General features: G+C 40.1%; 1 protein-coding gene across 4 annotated transcripts in view; it reads right to left on the bottom strand.

Moving 5' to 3' along the window:
* Window positions 1–394: 394 nt before the first annotated feature.
* Window positions 395–18551, bottom strand: part of ZNF704 (zinc finger protein 704) — a 161133-nt gene continuing 142976 nt past the window's right edge. For 2 of the 4 annotated variants that reach the window (XM_030553334.1, XM_030553336.1), the window contains exon 10: window positions 10806–15204. The gene's annotated coding sequence lies outside the window, so the exon portion shown is untranslated. Of the gene's footprint in view, window positions 841–1132; window positions 1278–1377; window positions 1466–10805; window positions 15205–18551 lie in introns of those variants that run through there. The other 2 variants (XM_030553335.1, XM_030553333.1) reach the window with 2 other exon arrangements.

Here is an 18551-nt window from a genome sequence, read left to right on the forward strand (position 1 = left end):
TCTTTTGTGAGCAGAAGGACCTGAGCTCTATCCTAGGTGATGCTATAAATTATCCAGATGACCATAGTGACAAAAGTGCAATGTAATTAGAGAAAGGTAATCCCTTGAGTTTGTCCACTAAATGGAGCATAAAGTTTCAAGGCTGACTCCTGTCTCTCTCTTGATGAGAGAACATAAAAATGTGCCACAAAGCACATAACTAGGAAGAATTAAGAGAGCCCCCAGCTTCATGACAGAGGCTGATCTAACTATTGAAGTACAATTTCACACAGTAAACAGGATGTGCAATCATGAAACACTTTTAAATACTGTATGTTAAGATTATTTTATTGCAGTTGAATTTAACTGGAAACATTTGCTTTAGAGCATTTGTAGTGCACGATATATTATTTCAAATCAGTTCTCCCCCATTGCACAGCTGTAGCTCACCACTGCTCTGGAGGGACAAGCTCTAGGAGTGATGGGGTAGTTCGCTCTTTATGCCATTTAGTCCTGAACTTCTCTGCTGAGACTGCCAGCTCCAGGACCACATGGCTGTGGATAACTTTCCTACAGGAGTGGGATTTTCCTCTAAAGTAGCCCACCAAGTAGCCATCTTTCATTGGCAGTAATCGCTGACCATTCCTGGTTTCAAAATAAATATTTAAGAGAAGCAAAACAGCTCTTATAAGGATGGGAGCTGGTTGGAAAGTGAAAAGAAATCTTGTCAGAAGCATGTCGGTGGAAACCAGCAATGTATTGGACGGTTGTAGGGACGGCAAGAGCGGGGCTTCCTCTGGTGTTTGGTTCCGAGAAAGGGCTGAGGTTTGAGACAATCCTTTACTAGATCTGGCTGGAAAACTGTCAAAACAGGAGGAAAAAAAATGTGAGCAGGGGAAGTATGTGGTCTGGCTGCCAGCCCCACCGTTATCCTGGGACTGAGTTCTCAGCAAGGTATCTGAATGATAGTGTGTTTAGGTTAGTTTTCATGGTTCTTAGGCTACACATTCACAACAGTGGTTCAAAAGGGGAATCTGCTGCTTCTATGTATATATTTTATGGACCATCACTAGCTGGAATGCATCTCAGATCCCTTTTGGTGTATGGCAATCCTGTTTCTAGGCAAAGCTAATGAAGCTGCTCTTTAACTTACTACTTTAAATGTTGCATTTCGGGAGCTTTTGTTGGAACACTGGCACTCTGAAGCCTGTTCACGTGTACAGCAGCTAACATGCTGAGAGGACGGAGCCGCTGCTTCAGCTCAGCAGGTAGAGGTCTGTATTTTTGAGCGCACAAATCTGAAATGGGGAAATAGAGGAAGAGGCTAAGTGACTTCTCTGAGCCAAAATTAAAACTCTGGGTCCAAATTTCCAGTCCCAAGGTAGACCATGAGATCACCTGTAAATATCTGACTTATGACCAGGCTGATGATGGTCCAATCCCACTTCTGCTGACTGGTTAGGCTCAGTATGCTTACAGTCCTGTACTGTAAAAGAATGAAACTTTGCACAAACAACCAACCTACAAGTAGAAGTTATACACAAAGCCTTTTTATTACATGAAATAGTTGAACATACTCCATAATAGTTAATCAATTACAAGTGCATTTATTTAATGTTTTGTGGACATTGTAACAGTCTGAATGGCTGGATGGCCAGCATTCTACTGAATTCAAGCCAGTGCAAACCATGGCATAACCATAAACAGTAAATTACAGGTCTACAATGATGTTAGACTAGCTAAGCAAGAGCATATTTATTGACACATTGAAGCATCACAAAGTATGAGAGCCCAAATGTTAGAAAACTATCACTAAAATGGTATTTGTACAAATTCCTTATTTTATCTAACTGTAATGATCCTTTCTTGGATCCTGGTACATCGGTAATGCATGAGATCTTTCTCTAGTTTCAGGGAAGCCATTTAAATGTTTGATACTATAATGGACAACAAAAAAAATGTAAACATTTTAATTGTCCTTTGAAAGGCCATTGAGAGAGAATACACTGTGCCACAGGAAAAGTGCATTTTAACTGGTGTGCCCCTTACGGCCAGTTTTAAATTTTAAATTTTCAATCAGAAATTAATGTCCTGATACACATAGCAACTGTTATTTATCCATTTCTGGTGCAAAAAATTAGAAAACTTTTTTTTCATTTAACTCATAAAAGAGAAAACAAGTAGAATAAAAACAAGTTGTCTTTCCTTAGAGGAACAGCAATAAAAAACACCCAACATTTAAACACATCACCTTCTCTATCTATAGAGATATACATAATATACCAATAGCTAGCAAAACGCATAGCTGATGAACAGTCATTTTTTTCCTCCAGGTTTATGTAGCTGAACATTATAAGATTATTTACAGTCGGATAGATATCCACATAAGTAGTAATCAGAACACTTGTATTTGGCTAAAAGTTATATAAAAGACAGACAATTTATTTTTCAAATACTTTCCAAATATATATTAAGTTTCCAATATTTCCATTAGCGCCAGAGTTGGAAGCTCTTTTTCTCATGTTTAAAAAGTGAAGTTTGTGATATTAACTGATGACAAAGGGCCTGACCTGCTCCCACTGCAGTCACCGTAAGGGCTCACGTTGACTGCAGTGGGCCCTTGGTCAGACCCAAAGCGCAATCAAAGATTGCACAGAAATGTAATAGTGCCTCTTTATTTTTGCCATAGGCCCTGCTCTGGCAGTGATATGTTTAGTGAGACCTTGGGTCTCCACAGATCCCCTTTGACTGCACTGAGGGTCTATGCAGATGGACTTACGTGCCCTTGCTGGGGATAGACTGTCAGCTGGTACAAATGGTTATACTTCCAATAGCTATGACAGTTTACACCAGCTGAAGATGTTGGCCCACATCCTTACTGAAATCAATAGACTCAGTGTTGGTGCAAGGCCAGTGTGCATCACGCTGCAGGATCAGCGCCACAGTAGTGCTAGGAAGAATGATTTTCATACTGGAGAACAGACACAAGCTTTGCTAAAAAACAAAACTATAGTGGCTAATGTGACAAAAAAGCTTTAGAAGGGATGGGAATATTACAATGCAACACAGTAAATTAAGAAATATGTATGTAACTTGAAAAATATATTTTCATGCTACTTTTATAAAAACTACAGAATTAGGAAGTGAGCTGATCCATAAAATAAAAACATTTCTGTATGTTATTTTTGAAATTGTAACTGAATACCCACTAGAAGCATATACTTTTCTAGATAAATATAAAAATAGCGCCACTGCTATCTTTATATGAGTATTCTGTGTTTGAGTAGATTGCGTATAAGCAAAAACCATCTTAGACTTGTAGTCCAGGGTTACTGTACTGTACCTTTTAAAGCAACAATGTTCTTAGCACATCTGACTCTTGCAAGGTAAAATATAAGAAACATATGTTACTCATTCACCAGAATGGTTTGACATGTACTACAGAAGAAGCAACTGCCTGTACTTTAATGTTCTATGTAATACTTCTTTATTTTCCCATGTCTTCCTGCCATCTTCTAATCATTTCTCTAGTGAAGCATGCATTGAAAACTACAGGGCCTGATCCTTCATTCCTTACTCTCTCAAAACTCCCTTTGAAGTCGAGGGGAATTCAGGGTGTGTTAAGAATGCGGGCTGGGGCCCTCAGGAGCAATATGATAGATATCCAGAAAATTTGTTTGGTTTTGAATCAATACAAAATACAATAAAGGACAGTATGGAAATGCATAGTTTGTAGTTGCATACATTCATTCACTGTGATCAAAGGAAGCTGCTTCTGCTAGGCTAGTTCATCACCATCTATTTGCAACAGAACTGAATTCTGACAAACTTACATGAGATCAGTGACCAACATACATCTTGCAAATTAATGGTCACTAAACAGTGCTACTTTTCTCTCCTCACTGTCTCTGTGAGCTACTTTAAGCCTTTTATCACGTGTAGGCTCCTAGATAAACTAGAACAGCGGTGCTCAAACTTCAGTAACCCAAGGACCCCCATTTTGATTTTAAAATTTTTCGGGGCCCCCAAATCTCTTGCTCAGCCCCAGGCCCAACCCCCACTCCATTCCTTTCCCCCAAGGCCTTGCCCTACCCCACCTCTTCCTGCTCCCCTACCCCTCCAATTCCCCCCTTTCCATCCCCCTCCCCTGATCATGCCCTGTCTCTGCTCCTCCCCTTCCCTCCCAGCACCACCTGCATGACACTGAACAGCTGTTCCCTGGCGTGCTGGAGGCACTGGGAGGGAGGGGAAGGAGTTGATGAGCGTGGGCCGTGGACCCCAGTTTGTGAGATGCTGAACTAGAACATACAATCTCCAAACCCATTATAGCGAATTCTTGCTGAACTTCAAGTATGCCAACATGTACATGTTTAGCCTGGTTTGTCTCGGGTTTAGACCAATGCTGCTCTCATTGATACAATGGAGACATAAGTCTTAGAAAAACTTCGTCTTTAAATATGGTGTTATGAGCTAGGTAAAAAGTGGCTTGGTTTCAAACACTGATATTTTAGTCCTCAGCATAGACTAGTGCTTCTTACCTTTTGTTTTTGGCAATGGCTGAGTATTTGAAAATGCTACCAAGTGTGCTTACTACTTACATTTCATTAACCCTTTGGAATCTAGCCTTTTCTATCGTCCTGAGCAACTCAGAGCCTTCACTAGCACTATCTGCAGAGTTAGCTTTCCAACATCTGCACCATCACTTATGCTTAGAGTTGTTACATTACACATCATAAGACTCCTTGAAAATGTATTGAAAGATTTGAATTCAGCATGCAAAAATATGCATATGCCGGCACAAAGAATCACAAGTGCATTAAAAACGTGTATACAAAGCAATTGCAGACTTCACAAAAGAATTTCGGGTAGCCCCAATCTCTACATTCTTGGTCTAGCCCTAAAACCTTTCCATTCTGGCAGCAGAATGCACAGAGCCATTTCTAAGAATTACAGGCCTGATCCTGTGAATTGCACTGTCCTGAAGAGCGGGGAGCTGTGTATGTTGCATGGATACAGAAGTGGGTTCGCAGGTGCATTTCAGGGTTAAGTCTACATTAAATTCAATGGTAACTGGGTCCCCAAACTTAGCTGTGGTGTATCTAGGCCCAAAGAGTCTCTCCTAAGTCAATGGGAGTTTTACCTGAATAAAGACATCTCAGAGGTGCACCTAGGGTGACCAGATGTCCCAATTTTATAGGGACAGTCCTGATTTTTGGGAGGCTTTTTCTTATACAGACACCTATTACCCCTCCACCCGTCCCAATTTTTTACAGTTGCTATCTGGGTCACCTTAGGTGAACTCATTGTTCCAATACTATCAGGTCTTCTAAGCAAGAAGACTGACTGACTGACTATAAATACTATCGTTTGCAGTGTTGTAACCATATTGGTCTCAGCATGAGACAGACAAGGCAGAAGAGGTAATATCTTTTACTGGACCAACTTCTATTGGTGAAATTGACAAGCTTTCCAGTTCTCTGACACACACAAGCTTCTCTTTTACCACCAGAAGTTGATCGAATAAGCACGAGTACCTCACCCACCTTGTGTGCCTCATAAATATTATTTTCTGCTTAGCGCATGCTGTCTGAACAAGGTTGGTGACTGGAATTCCGAGGAGGGTGTGGACTGGGATTTTTTTTTTTTTTAAAGATGCTCTATCCCCACCCTCCCAAATTTCTGTAACACCTTAGGGAAATTTGTTACTAGTGTGTGTGGTGGATTAGTCACAAAATTACCCCTTGCTGCCAACAGGAGTTGTGCATTTAAATCCTCCACACATGGCATTGAAGACTTTCCCCTTAGCATGGGAGTTATTCGTCTGCACTGATCAGATACATAGTCTTTTTTTCTTCCTTCAGTTTTTGTGTAATCAAATGAAAATGTAGAAACTAGCTCAGTGGCAAAGCTATTCTGTGTGCTATCATGCAGGGGCTCTAGTTCTGAGTAAGGCCTTGGCTACACTGGCGCTTTACAGCGCTGCAACTTTCTCGCTCAGAGGTGTGAAAAAACACACCCCTGAGCGCAGCAAGTCACAGCAGTAAAGCACCAGTGTAAACAGTGACCCAGCGCTGGGAGCGCGGCTCCCAGCGCTGCCAGCTAATCCCCACGGCGAGGTGGAGTACCTGCAGCGACCACACTTCAAAGCGCTCCCATGGCAGCGCTTTGGAGTTTCGAGTGTAGCCAAGCCCTAAGTTTCACCACCCTTGGGCAAGTGGAAGTTGGGTTTCACAGACACATCTTTAGCCTTTGCAGGGAGAGAAGACAGCAATCTCACACCGGGTAGGGACCGATCCTGCTTTTACTACTCAGGCAAACTATCAAAACGGAGGTTTGAGAGTTTGTCAGTAACAGCTGCAGGATAGTGCTGTTACAGATCAACTAACACTGGTGAACTAGCAGAGCATCCGCTTCAGAGGAAGTTAAGTGTTATGCCATCATCTACCTATTCATATGGTACTGGTGAGGAAGGCACGTGTGTGTCTTTTGGATAGAATTAGGGGTTTAGATTCCTTCTGCTTCCATGCTGTAATCTCAAGACCTTCCAAGCATAGGGTGATCCCACAGTACCTCAGACAGTTGTGTTTGTATTATGGGAGGGGAACCTAGAAAGGATCTGCCCTTGGAAGGAAAGGGAGGGGGCAAAAGAGAGTTTTCTTAGCCAACCAGTTTGCTCTGGCTTCCAGTCACTGTAGATCCTAGTGCTCTGAAGTTCAAGGGATGATTTGGAAACTGAAATAAACGCAGTTTGGGTGAGGTAAACAATTAGACATAGTGTTTATTTTCAGTGTGTTCTACAACACCTACAGAGGGCTCTGATCCTTGTTTGCTTTTTAAAGCAACAGGTGCTCATCTTGAAAGACAAAAAAGGAAAAAAACAAACTTTAAATCCATCTGGATGTAGCTTTAGGGCCAGATATTTTTTTAATGCAAAGAGTTCCATGTGGGGAGTGATGGATAATATAGCCGTTAGGGGCTGATCTTGCAAATGTTTACTCGCATGAGTAGTCAGTGGCTTCTGTGATCTTACTCATACTCATATGAGTAAAGATCTGCAGCTTCCTTTTAATAATCAGGACCCAGTCTATGCAGAGAGTTGCACCGGTTTAACTAAGGGTGTGTTTTTAAATCAATTCAGCTAAACTAGTGCCAACTCCATAGTGGACAGTTTTTTTTAAACCATTTAAACCTGGTTTATAAAGATTGATCACAAAGGAGTTTGGACTGGTTCAACCAAACCAATTAAAAAATATAGTTTACTTAACCAGTGGAAGTTCTGTGTATATACAAGTTCCAGGGCTACACCTTTTCCACCTGCTAGGAGATATTCCTTTTTAAAGCTGTATCATCTCATTTGTGTATTGAATCAACCAAATGTCAATTAATTCCAGAAGCTACAGTATTTATGTATACACCATTTAAAAAGTACCTCATCTGATCCAGAGAGTATACATTTTTACTAATTTAATAAAAATTTCTTGGTACCAGATTTCTCCATATTTCAGGATCATTTCTAAAAATTATAGGTCAAAGCTCTGCAAGATGCTGGTGGTAATAATAAAAAAGATTTAAAAAATCAATTTCTCAATTATTTTTTAATATAAAAAATACATGGCTAACAAGTAGGAAAAATATATACAATTAATTATCTAATTAAAGATCACTTCTTTTGCACAGAGTGGAAGAGAAAATACTTTTTAAAAATATAGTTTAAAAAAAAAGACTGAATTGCTTCTTGAAATATGTTTTAAAATTTCAAAATTTTACAGTCTCCAAAGCAACATTTGGCAGGAAATAGACGAGAAACACTAAACAGAGATTGAATTTCCCTATTGTAGGAAAACAATCATAAGGACACATGGACCTGAATCCTGCAGTCCCAATGCAGGCAAAATACCGACTGATTTTATCAGGCATTTTGCCCACGTATGGATGGCAAGATTGGGCCAATTCTGACTAATATTTGGCCTTTTGGCTTACACTAAAGTCTATAGTATTAATATTCTCTTTCTGTGCATTAAAATATGATGCCTCTATTACAGAAAAGGTCAAAAAAATTATTTAAGTGCTTCTTCATAGTTGTGAGATGTTACAAAACTTAGTGTAATTTGATGTTGGTTAGGACAGATTTGTTCCTTAATGACATTATGGACTAGATCCTATATACCCCTTTGCCCCTTTTTATGCCATTCTGATGGTGCAAAGGGGCTAGAATGCTGCACTAACAAGCCAGTTGAGGATTCCCCTCAGCATAGGAAATCCCAGATGGGCATTGAGCCAGTGTAGCTAGCTCTGTGCCACCTCCACCAGCCCCAGTGGCCATAGCTTGCTCCATTCTGTGATCTCCAGCCAACATAAGGACTCAGGGGCTGTTACAAACTGGCAAAAATTAGCGGAACCTCAGACTTCCCTGCATTATATCGTGGGCCAAAAACTGGCTCCTAGAAGCCCCTGCAGTCAGGGGATTACAAAGACAGTTCAAAGCTACCCTTGATGCTCATCAAAGCCATGACAAATGGAGCCCTGGCACAGCTGAGGTCCTACGTCTCATTTTACATAAGATTATTTGGCTAACCACTGACCGGTCCCCACTTCTCTCTTCTCCCCCCGCCCAATCAAATGAAATACTACTAGTAGGAGGGTTAAACATTAGGCCTCATTATGCTAAGCAGTGTGCAAACACAAATAAGAGCCAGGCCCTGCCCTAAAGAGATTACAGTCTAAATAGCCAGGACAGACAAATGGTAAGAGAGAGGCTGTAATGTCATTGTGTGTGTGGATTATCGTAAGTGACTTGCCCAAAGTTACACAAGAAATCAAAATTGAGCCAAGATCTCCTAAATCCCCAGTCCAGCACCTATTCTCAATACCATCCTTTCTCTCCTAAATACTGATAGCAAAATCCTGTTTTCTAGAATAATGGGGAAGAGACTCCACAGTTCTGCTTAGCCAGCTTTTTGGCATAATCTTGTTTGTTTTGTTCTTCTGGAGGAATGTGTGAACATAAGAACAGCCATACTGGGTCAGACCACAGGTCCACTTAGCTCAGTATCCTGTCCTCTGACAGTGGCCAATGGCAGGTGCTCCAGAGGGAATGAACTCATCAAGTGATCCACCCCTGTCGCCCACTTCCAGCTTCTGGCAAACAGAGGCTAAGGACAACATTCCTGCCCATCCTGACAAATAGCCATTGATGTCAAGTGAAAACTAAGGGCCCTCATCTTGCAACCCTTACTCTAACAGTCCTTACTTGCATGAGCAGTCCTATTGTCTTCAGTGAGGCTGTTCACATGAGTAGGAACTATTCTCTTGAGAAAAAACTGTGTGATTGGTCCTCAGCTAGCTACAACGCAATTCAGTCATGATACTGATGTAAAGTCTTGGATTGTAATATAATAGTGTTTTGTAAAAATATATGAATTGTGCAACTGACAACCATAATACGCTGCAGTTGTGCACTGAAGATAGACACTAGCGTCCAATCTCTTGGCTCTAGAGAAAATTCTCTGTCGTTTAATATGGACTTGAGAATGTGCAATATGTGCTGCTCTCCCTGTATCCCCAAGACACGCTAGCATTAATTATTGCTATATTAATCTTATTTTAAAATAACCAGCAGTAGTTGTTTTGACTGACCTACTCTATAGAAAGAATCATCTTAAAGGTATCCATGAAACGCTCATTTTCATGAATTAATTTACAACAGTTACTTAAAAATGTACATGTATACAAATAAGTAAAGCATTTTAATAAATATGCAAATCACATTTGCTTTAAGGTACTTAAGAGGGGAAAAAAATGACCTAAGCTAATGAATAACCTTCTCTGGCAAGTTTCTTGACTATTACATTATAAAACAGTAAATAAAAGTGGTGTTGATCACTGACAATCTTCTACTTACAAGTGATTTGAGAATAGTACAATATTCTGGCAGGAGAAAAGAACCTGTACTCAGTGAGGAGGCCATAAGTATCTGGATAGAGAAGTGTTATCCAGATGTAACCAAACTAGATTGTCAGGCTGCATAATGTAAGGTACAAAGTGCATGAAGTCTACTATACCGGCAGTTCTCAACCAGGGGTCTGGTGCCTCCTGGTGGGCCACGAGCAGGTTTCAGAGGGTCCGTCAAGCAGGGCTGGGCTTAGACTCACTGGGGCCCAGGGCAGAAAGCCAAAGCCCTGTTGCGCAGAATTGAAGCCCAGGATCCTGAACCCTGCCACCCGAAGCCTGAGCAACTTAGTTTCGTGGGGCCCCACTTGCCCTGCTTGCAACCCTAACAGTGGCCCTGGCTTTTATGTGCTGAAAAACAGTTGTTGTGGCATAGGTAGGGTATGGAGTTTTTACAGCATGTGGGGGTGGGGGGGCTCAGAAAGAAAAACGTTGAGAACCTCAGTACTGTACCCTCTCCAAGGCACTGGACACAACTCTTGTGCAATAATAAGCAGAGAGGCCCAAACAAACACTTAAATCATACTATGCTCCAGTTCTGAGGATATTTGGATTAAGATCTTAACTTCTTGGCTCAAACCTCCCTCAAGTAGTACCTATGTAACTGAGTCTGCCCATTAACCTTCTCCTAGAAGAAATCCAAGATAATCATGTTTCTTTAAATGTGAAGCAAGGAAACATCCTGTTTAAGAGACTGCTGCTTGTCTTAATCTTCAGTTAACTCTGGTTAACAGAATGAGGTGGGAGGGATAGCTCAGTGGTTTGAGCACTGGCCTGCTTAAAAACCCAGGGTTGTGAGTTCAATCCTTGTGGGGGCCACCCTAGGGATCTGGGGCAAAAATCATTACTTGGTCCTGCTAGTGAAGGCAGGGGGCTGGGCTTGATGACCTTTAAGGGTCCCTTCCAGTTCTATGAGATAGGTATATTAATTGGAGGGGAGACTGTGTCTTTCTTGCTGCTAAGGAAATGTGGTGCATGATTGCTCAGTGTGGGACATCTCTATGCTGGAATCTCAGTAAGACACGGGCTATTCTCCTACCTACACCATCCACATGAGGAGTCTGCACTTGATTATTTGAGGCTGTTACTTTGTTCACCCTGAATTCTACTTTCTCTTGGAGTGATGCTACCACTGACTTTGGATGAAGCTGCTCACTGTGACTCCTGGATCAATTAATAGTGCCACGGCCAAAGCTTTGTTGAGGGAGCAGAGACTTTAAGCAGACACAATGGCAATTCACCAGCACTTTTAAGTGGGGGTTAGATGTGGCTTGATAATAAAATATGCTCACATGCCTACGGTGGTACCTCACTTCCTTAAGGAATATTTTCAGTGTGGGAAGACAGGGGTTTCCCACGAATTACTCCAGTAGTTGAATGGTTTGGGGCATAACTGGGAAAAGCTGGAAGAATGCTATTTAGTAAGTGGATAGGTGATTGTGTGTTGTTAGCAGCACCGCTAATATCATTTGGACCCTCTAGGCAATATTGGATGATTGAGGCCATCATAGAGTTTTTTGTCTGACAGGGGCCTGTGAAGGCTATAACACCATCCAAGATAAAGGCTGGCACAGATTTTGGTAAAGTGGCAGTCCTTAGGCAGGGAGAACATTTCTCCAGCCTGGTTGGATTTCATTAGTTTTCAGGTCAGACATTTTCAGGTGCATTTGTTTTTGGTCCTCAACAAAAAGCATAAAACTTTGGTGCAGCTCCTGCTCACTGAACTCATACAGACAGTCTCTGACGCCAGTGGCGCTACATATGTGAGGGATTCTGTCAGCCAGGCTTTAATGGGGGTATAGGAATACCTGGCCATGACATCCTTCCCTTGGCTGCATCCCTTCTATACCGGGAAGCAGATGGGGTGGGGGGGGGGGGAAGGAGAAGGGGAAGGGGTTTGGCACAGGAACTGCTATGGTGGCTCTGTGGACCTCAAAGATTCCCTAGCCAGAGATAATTCACAGGATCCGGATCCACTGGCTTTATCGTTGCTCTGCACTGCAAGAGCAGCATCTGGCTCTGGAGCTGTTCTTTTTGTAAACAATTAACATTCCCTCCATAACTGCTACCTCAGATTATTAATCAATTTGATAAGGAATCAGTTTGACATTCCAGCACCCAGTGCTGCAATGTATGAGTTGCTAGCTCTGCAGGGGATTCATAAATCTAATTAAACCAAATACTTTAAATTGCCATTTAAAATTCTAAAACAGTTTTTTGTTTGGTTTAAATGCCCCCCACAATCTCTAAATCGTGGGTGCTAACCCACATGACAAAGCCCCTTTAAAAAACATAGTGAAAGCTGTGTATGACATGGTATCAGAACATCTGTAAGGCTTGTCTTTTGATTGCCCCAGCTATGAGAAGTGTTTCTATCTGGGAACAATGCGCTTGCAAATGATCTTTCTATGAGGACCTTTCTAGCACAGGGTCTCACTGAAGTCTGAGCAGATTGCCTTGTAGGATCGGGCTCAAACTGGTATGACTGTGTTTCAGAAATCGTTGTCAAAATGTACTGCATCTTCAAGCTAAATAGTTGACAATTTTAAGAACTTTACAACTGAGACTATAAATATTGTAAAACCCCCAAGAGACCAAGCAAAATCTCTTTTCAGAACATGGAATGCATGACCATGAAGTAGGCTTGTCTTCATGACACTGAAATGTTAATTTCAGACTAAATTATCTCTATGCTACCAAGGGCAACATTTTTTCCTTTCAGAAAGACTTGAAAGTCGCTATTTCTAACTTCCTCCCAGGTGTTCTGGATTATTTCTTCTGCTCTGTTACGGTGTGTGCACTGTTGGTGTATAAAGCAACAACTCTTTTGCATCATTCATGGAATCTGAGTTTAGTTTCACAGTTTTTAGTAAATTGATATAATGCCAGCATTGTTACAGCTCTGAAGTTTTGCCTGTACTAACCTATTGTTATTGATAAGTTAGCTTTAAAGAGCATGCTTTGCAGCACTTGGTTCTATAGTTTAGCCCTTTGTTTAGTAAGCAAGTATTGCATCGTATAAAGAAGGCTGCTATCTGTTTCCTTGCCAGAATAAATATGAGATCTTTTTAGAAACACTAAAACTTACACAGAACAACATCAGTCATGATGATACAAACATATTTGCATTTTGAAAGTTTAGGTGAACCGACAAACTAAGAACTATGGGCCTGATCGTTTGTTTCCTGTACACCCAGAATTCCTACTGAAGTCAGTGGGTGTGTTGAGCGCATAAGCAATGCAGAGATCAAACTGTATGTCATCAGTGACCTGTATGTGTCATGTGTGTGTTCTGACAGGCTTTCTTTGAGTTTGAGAGGGACAGGGCAATGTTGGAATTCTAAACAGTGTCTTAAAAAGCCAGTTCTCTGAATTAGACTTTTCTTAGTGTAAAAGTATTTCTGAATCTACAACAAACAGCACAAAATTACAAATGGCCAGGTTGTCTTGCAATATATTTCAAAACAAGACTATAAGAATAAGATGTCTCTATGGTCCTGAGTCAGCAAAGCATGCAAGCACATTTAGACTCTAAGCATATAAATAATCCCATTGGTGAGACTCTCATGTGCTCTGCATAAGTGCTTTTCTGCTACTGAAATACATCTCTTCAACCTCTAGTAAACTTTGAATGTGCCCTGCTATGCAGATTTATCGTACCTACACTCTGAGAGAAAGATCAGTTGCTATCATTAACAGTGTCCACATGAGAATTACATAAAGCTAAGAACTTTATTAAAACGTTCAGATATTTATGCACATGCATGATTTTACTCACTTGAGTGTATGTCTGCCCAGTTGGATCCCTGGTCATGATGTTAATAGATTCTGTAAAGAGATTCTGATAAGGAGAAATTACAATGGAACAAAAAAAAAAAAGGGTCACTTCTTCATGTACAAATGGAGAAGTTTGAGAACTGTGTGTATTTCAATAAAATGCATTTTCTTATTTGCATGCATGATCTTGAGTTTCATTCAAGCTTGTACTCTAGTAGATATGAAAAAGGTCTAGTTAAATATCAAGTGCACCATAAGGAAATTAGCACCTTGCAAACCAGAGTACTTAGTAGTTACAGGACAGCATGCTACAAAGTATACATTTTTGTTGTGAGCCACTTAAATGAACAGTAATCCAGTTATAGATAACACATGTTTAACTGGGTGATTGTATAGCGACAAGACTTCATGTTTACATTACATTCTAGAAAGCTTTATACAAATATGTAGACCACCTATTGTATCAGGTCATGTTTCAAACTCTGTTCCCATAACTTTACATCAGCTAAAACCTCTTTCCTTTTTAATATTTGAAGCACACAGGCTTAAATACTCTGTGTTAGCAAGAAAAAATCACAAATAAGCACTCATTTCTCATTTTAATAATTCAAATGGTAATATAGTCCTTATTTCATTAAATAATTCTATCCAGAAAAATAAAATAAAATACATATTAAAATTCTTAGTAATTGTAGGTTCAAACAGACCAATTTTTTGCATCTACTGCCCTTTTATTTTCCCTGAGGAAATCCATATTATTTACATAACTTTGTTATTTTTCTCAAGATATTTCTCTATGTACACTTAGTAACTTCTGTTTATCTGAACATTACATACCAAATGCTGCACTACTATTTGCTATTGAAATAACTCATTGGCGAGGAAAACTCTTCCTTAACATGACTGGATACAAATTCAGAACTTGGGGATATCCCTATCTTCTACAGTAGAGTAGTGTAAAATGAAAGACAAAATTCTTACATTTCCTAGAGGGGAACAATGATGAACCTTGAGAATTTACAAATGTAATTTAGGAGCTCCTTTGTAGCACTGGGTTAGATTTTAAGAATTCGGACAAAATCTTGCAATCCTGATTGATGTGAATTGTCCCAGATAATAGGAAAGCTACATTTATATTTCTACTGCTAATTTGTTTTTCATGTTATAATTATTTCTTTATTTCTCTCAGGGAAACATACAATAGTTATCTCAAACTTGGATGCAAAGGTTTTACCAGAATTTTTTTTTCTTAAAATTTGATTAAGGTTAGAAAAGCAGTTCTATTGAACTGTGGCTTGTTACTGCATTTGTCTATTCCCTTATGTGTTATCTGACCAGTTTATTGACAAAAACAAGTTCTTACTACTGTCAGCAATGTGGAGTAAACAAGGGTATGGATGAATGAGCTGTATTCTTCTTCAGCCTGTGCATCATCAAAAATAGTGCCAGCTACCTTCTGACTGTAGAATCTTTCTTTCTGGACTGGTTAGAGATGATGTACTGTACGAAGCAGAAAGAACAAAGCTTGATTTTCAGATAATGAAAGAAATTGTCCTGCTGAAAGTCACAGAAAAATCCTTGTATCTTGTATATGATGGACATTTGATAAAGAAGTCTATGTAAACAGCACTGTAGTACCAGATGGGGAATACTGGAAGCAGATGCTATCAACCACACTTCAAGACACCACTTTTTGCAACCTTGAAAAAGGTTTTTGAAGCACAAGGATCCTGCCGCCACAAGTTGCTTAATTTAGCATCTATCTTCCGTACCTAAACTGTCAACTTGACTAGTTTTCTGTTATTTTGCTAAAGGGGTATAAAATCCTTCTGGAATCCCACAACAACAAAAACTCCACTACAATAATGTTTTATAACTGCTTTTAGAACAGGCAGCAACTATGTACAAGATAAGTCCTGGTAGTCTAGGATTAGCTCCATTTTGTCTCTTCAGAGTTCAGTTCCAGCAGTGCTACCTCTAGGTAAGTTCAGTGAAGTGTAAATAGAAAACAAGATGTCATTTTAGTAACCTCTTTCCAACCACCACTGTTATAGTGAAGAGCAGTATAATTTGATTGTAGTGATGACTGCTGTGGAGTTTGGCCCAGTCAAGAGTGGGGACAAACCCTCATAACCTGTTAAGTCTTCCCAACTGGCCAGGAGAAGCCTAATTTCACATCCCTCTCCCAGGCTCTTGAGCAGCTCTCTTAATGTACCTATGGGAGAGTAATAGACCTGCAGGGAAGCCCTCTAGGTTACATCTGAACATTTAATTCACCAGAACTCCAGGCAAGGTCTCTCTTTAGATAGTCCCTGATCAGACCATAGCAAAGGAGATATGGGTAGAATGACATCATGCTGCTATGTAGGGTGTCACTCTCAGGGAAAACTTGAGGGTGTAATATAAGTGCGTGGGACTGGAGAAAGAAACAGGCTCAGGTTTCAGGAGGATACCCAGTTTGGAATGACACCTGGAGCTCACGTATGCAAACTGGTGGCCAGGCTAATACTGGAAAAACAGAGCTCTCAGCATGTAACACTGGCCTATATAGATGTTCCATAAAGATCTCTGCCTTCTTGCAGTATCATTGCTTATTGCTAACGAAACAGCTGGAGGGGGGGCAGGGACCTGATTGATCACTAAACAATCAGTATTCAGATATCCCAATTAGGTGATTGAATTCCATAAAATGTCCCGCCCTAGACTCTGACCAGGTATGAAGCCTGCTCACCTTATTCACACAGATAGACCCAATGGGCATGTTTGCACCAACTTGAATGGCAGCTGACACCTCTGAAAAGTAGGTGTCAATATGCAAATCAGAATGGAAGTTTTGCTTACTTTGCACACCTGTAAAGGACTACACAAGGTGCAAGGCAGTGCAGAATCAGATCAATTGACCTGGATGGAAACAGCTATGTGAATAAGATTATCCAATTTTTATGTATTTCCCATATTTGGCATTTTATGCAGGACTAGAGAAACAAGCTAATCATGTTTAAAATGCTTGTCTAAAATGTTCTCCTTTTGCTTGAAATTTCCTTTTTTCAGGCTTTTTCCCAAAAAGACATTTGTTTTGCTGTAGCAGGAAAGTCACTCCAGCAAAAATTAGGATCCAGTGGTGGGAAGTAGTCCATACAGACATATGAGCCAAGCACTTCGGCCAGGCAGGGGCCCATTCATGCAGCTTATTGTAAATAATCTTACTCTTATCAAGAACAGAATGAAAGTGTGTGTAACTTTGAGAGGTGGACAATAACACAGCTTTGGTGGTCTATTTGTGTGCCAATCTTTCTAAGAATAGATATAAAATTAGCAGTGTGGGAGTGGCTATGTGAATTGTTATGGGAATGGCTTTGCTAACGTTTATGTGAAGCCTCTGAGCATGCCCAGTAGATCTTTCCACAAGCCAGAGCAGAGTGAGCTGAGTATACATGCAATTAATAAGATCTGTGCCTTCTCTCTAACTCATTTTCCTTCAGTATTACAGCTGGGACGAGTGCTGTGCCTGGTTCCTAGGGCCAACCAGCATTTGCCTCATGTTGTGGAAATTTTATGATTTAATTAATATGTTCATTTATAAAGTGCCCCCTGTCAAGGTGCTCATGATGCTGTACAACATTTTAGAAACCAATTACAATAATATATTTAAAAATCCTCTTTAAAATTCAAGAGATCAGAACAAATAAGGGAGAAGAGGAATACAAAGAGAAGGGAACAATGATGGGGATAAGTAACGAATATGAGGCCAACGGGGGTCATAATAATTATTTTATAAGCATCTTGAGAGGCTTTAAGAAATAAAGAGGGATATCAGTGAAGCAAGGGATATACTGTGTCCCACCATAGTAAAGGCACTGACAACAATGTCAGCATTTAAAAGGAAGTAACTAGAAACAGTTACAAATTGCTAAGAGGTATTTCCCTAAAGAAAGCTTTGAAAAAAAATCACAGAAGGAAAAGCCATGACCTATGACTTCACCAAAAGATAAGGAAGTGCAAACAATAGGGTGCAGATGGCACTGTATATCTGCCAATCTTTACCTTCTGTTGTGTTAATAAAACAAAACATGAAATAAATTATTCTGGCTGGATTTTAGGGTCTGATTTTTCTAAACAAGTTAGGTGCACAGTTGTGCATAAAAAATAGGTAACTGTATGCATGCACGTGTCCCTCACTAGCCACTTGTGCATGAAAATTGCACGATTTGTAAACACAGTTGCAGAAATAATGCTGAAATTAAGCATGCAACAGAGCAAATAATTTGTTTTAAAAAAATCAGTCTCTTACTATTCTTATGTTCTTTCCATTCAAACATGTATTGCCTTTTCTTTAACACTACACTCTATGCTAGGTTCAAAAGTGTGTGCTTTTGTTCTTAAAATGGGCATAGGAAGCAGTGCAAGTTAAGTAATGCTGTCATGAAAGCTATGTGATCCAGTTTATCAGACTCCATGAAAAACAAGTGCCGCTGGTACTGGGCCTGTGTAACCCTATTAATATGATAGGTGCCTATACCTATGGTTTATTTTGCTTTTTAAACAGGCAGGAGTTGGTGACGCACATTCATATGGCATTTCCGCTTTACTTTATTTTCTCACTAAAATAACTACTGACGTATAAGTAACCTCATCTATCTAGCATTCTGGATTTAAACCCTCTTACAAAACATCAGCATTCTGGATTTACACTCTCTAACAACCTGAAGGACTAAATACACCAAAGCGCACACATCTATCAAAGTGCCCTCTGCATGAAAATTGGCTATTTCTGAACTCAGTGACTTTTTTTTAAATAAAAAAGGACTTTACTTAATACATACATATGTTGCTCCACTGCTGTCATA

Source organism: Gopherus evgoodei, chromosome 2 (genome assembly GCF_007399415.2).
Source record: "Gopherus evgoodei ecotype Sinaloan lineage chromosome 2, rGopEvg1_v1.p, whole genome shotgun sequence".
NCBI lineage: Eukaryota > Metazoa > Chordata > Testudines > Testudinidae > Gopherus > Gopherus evgoodei.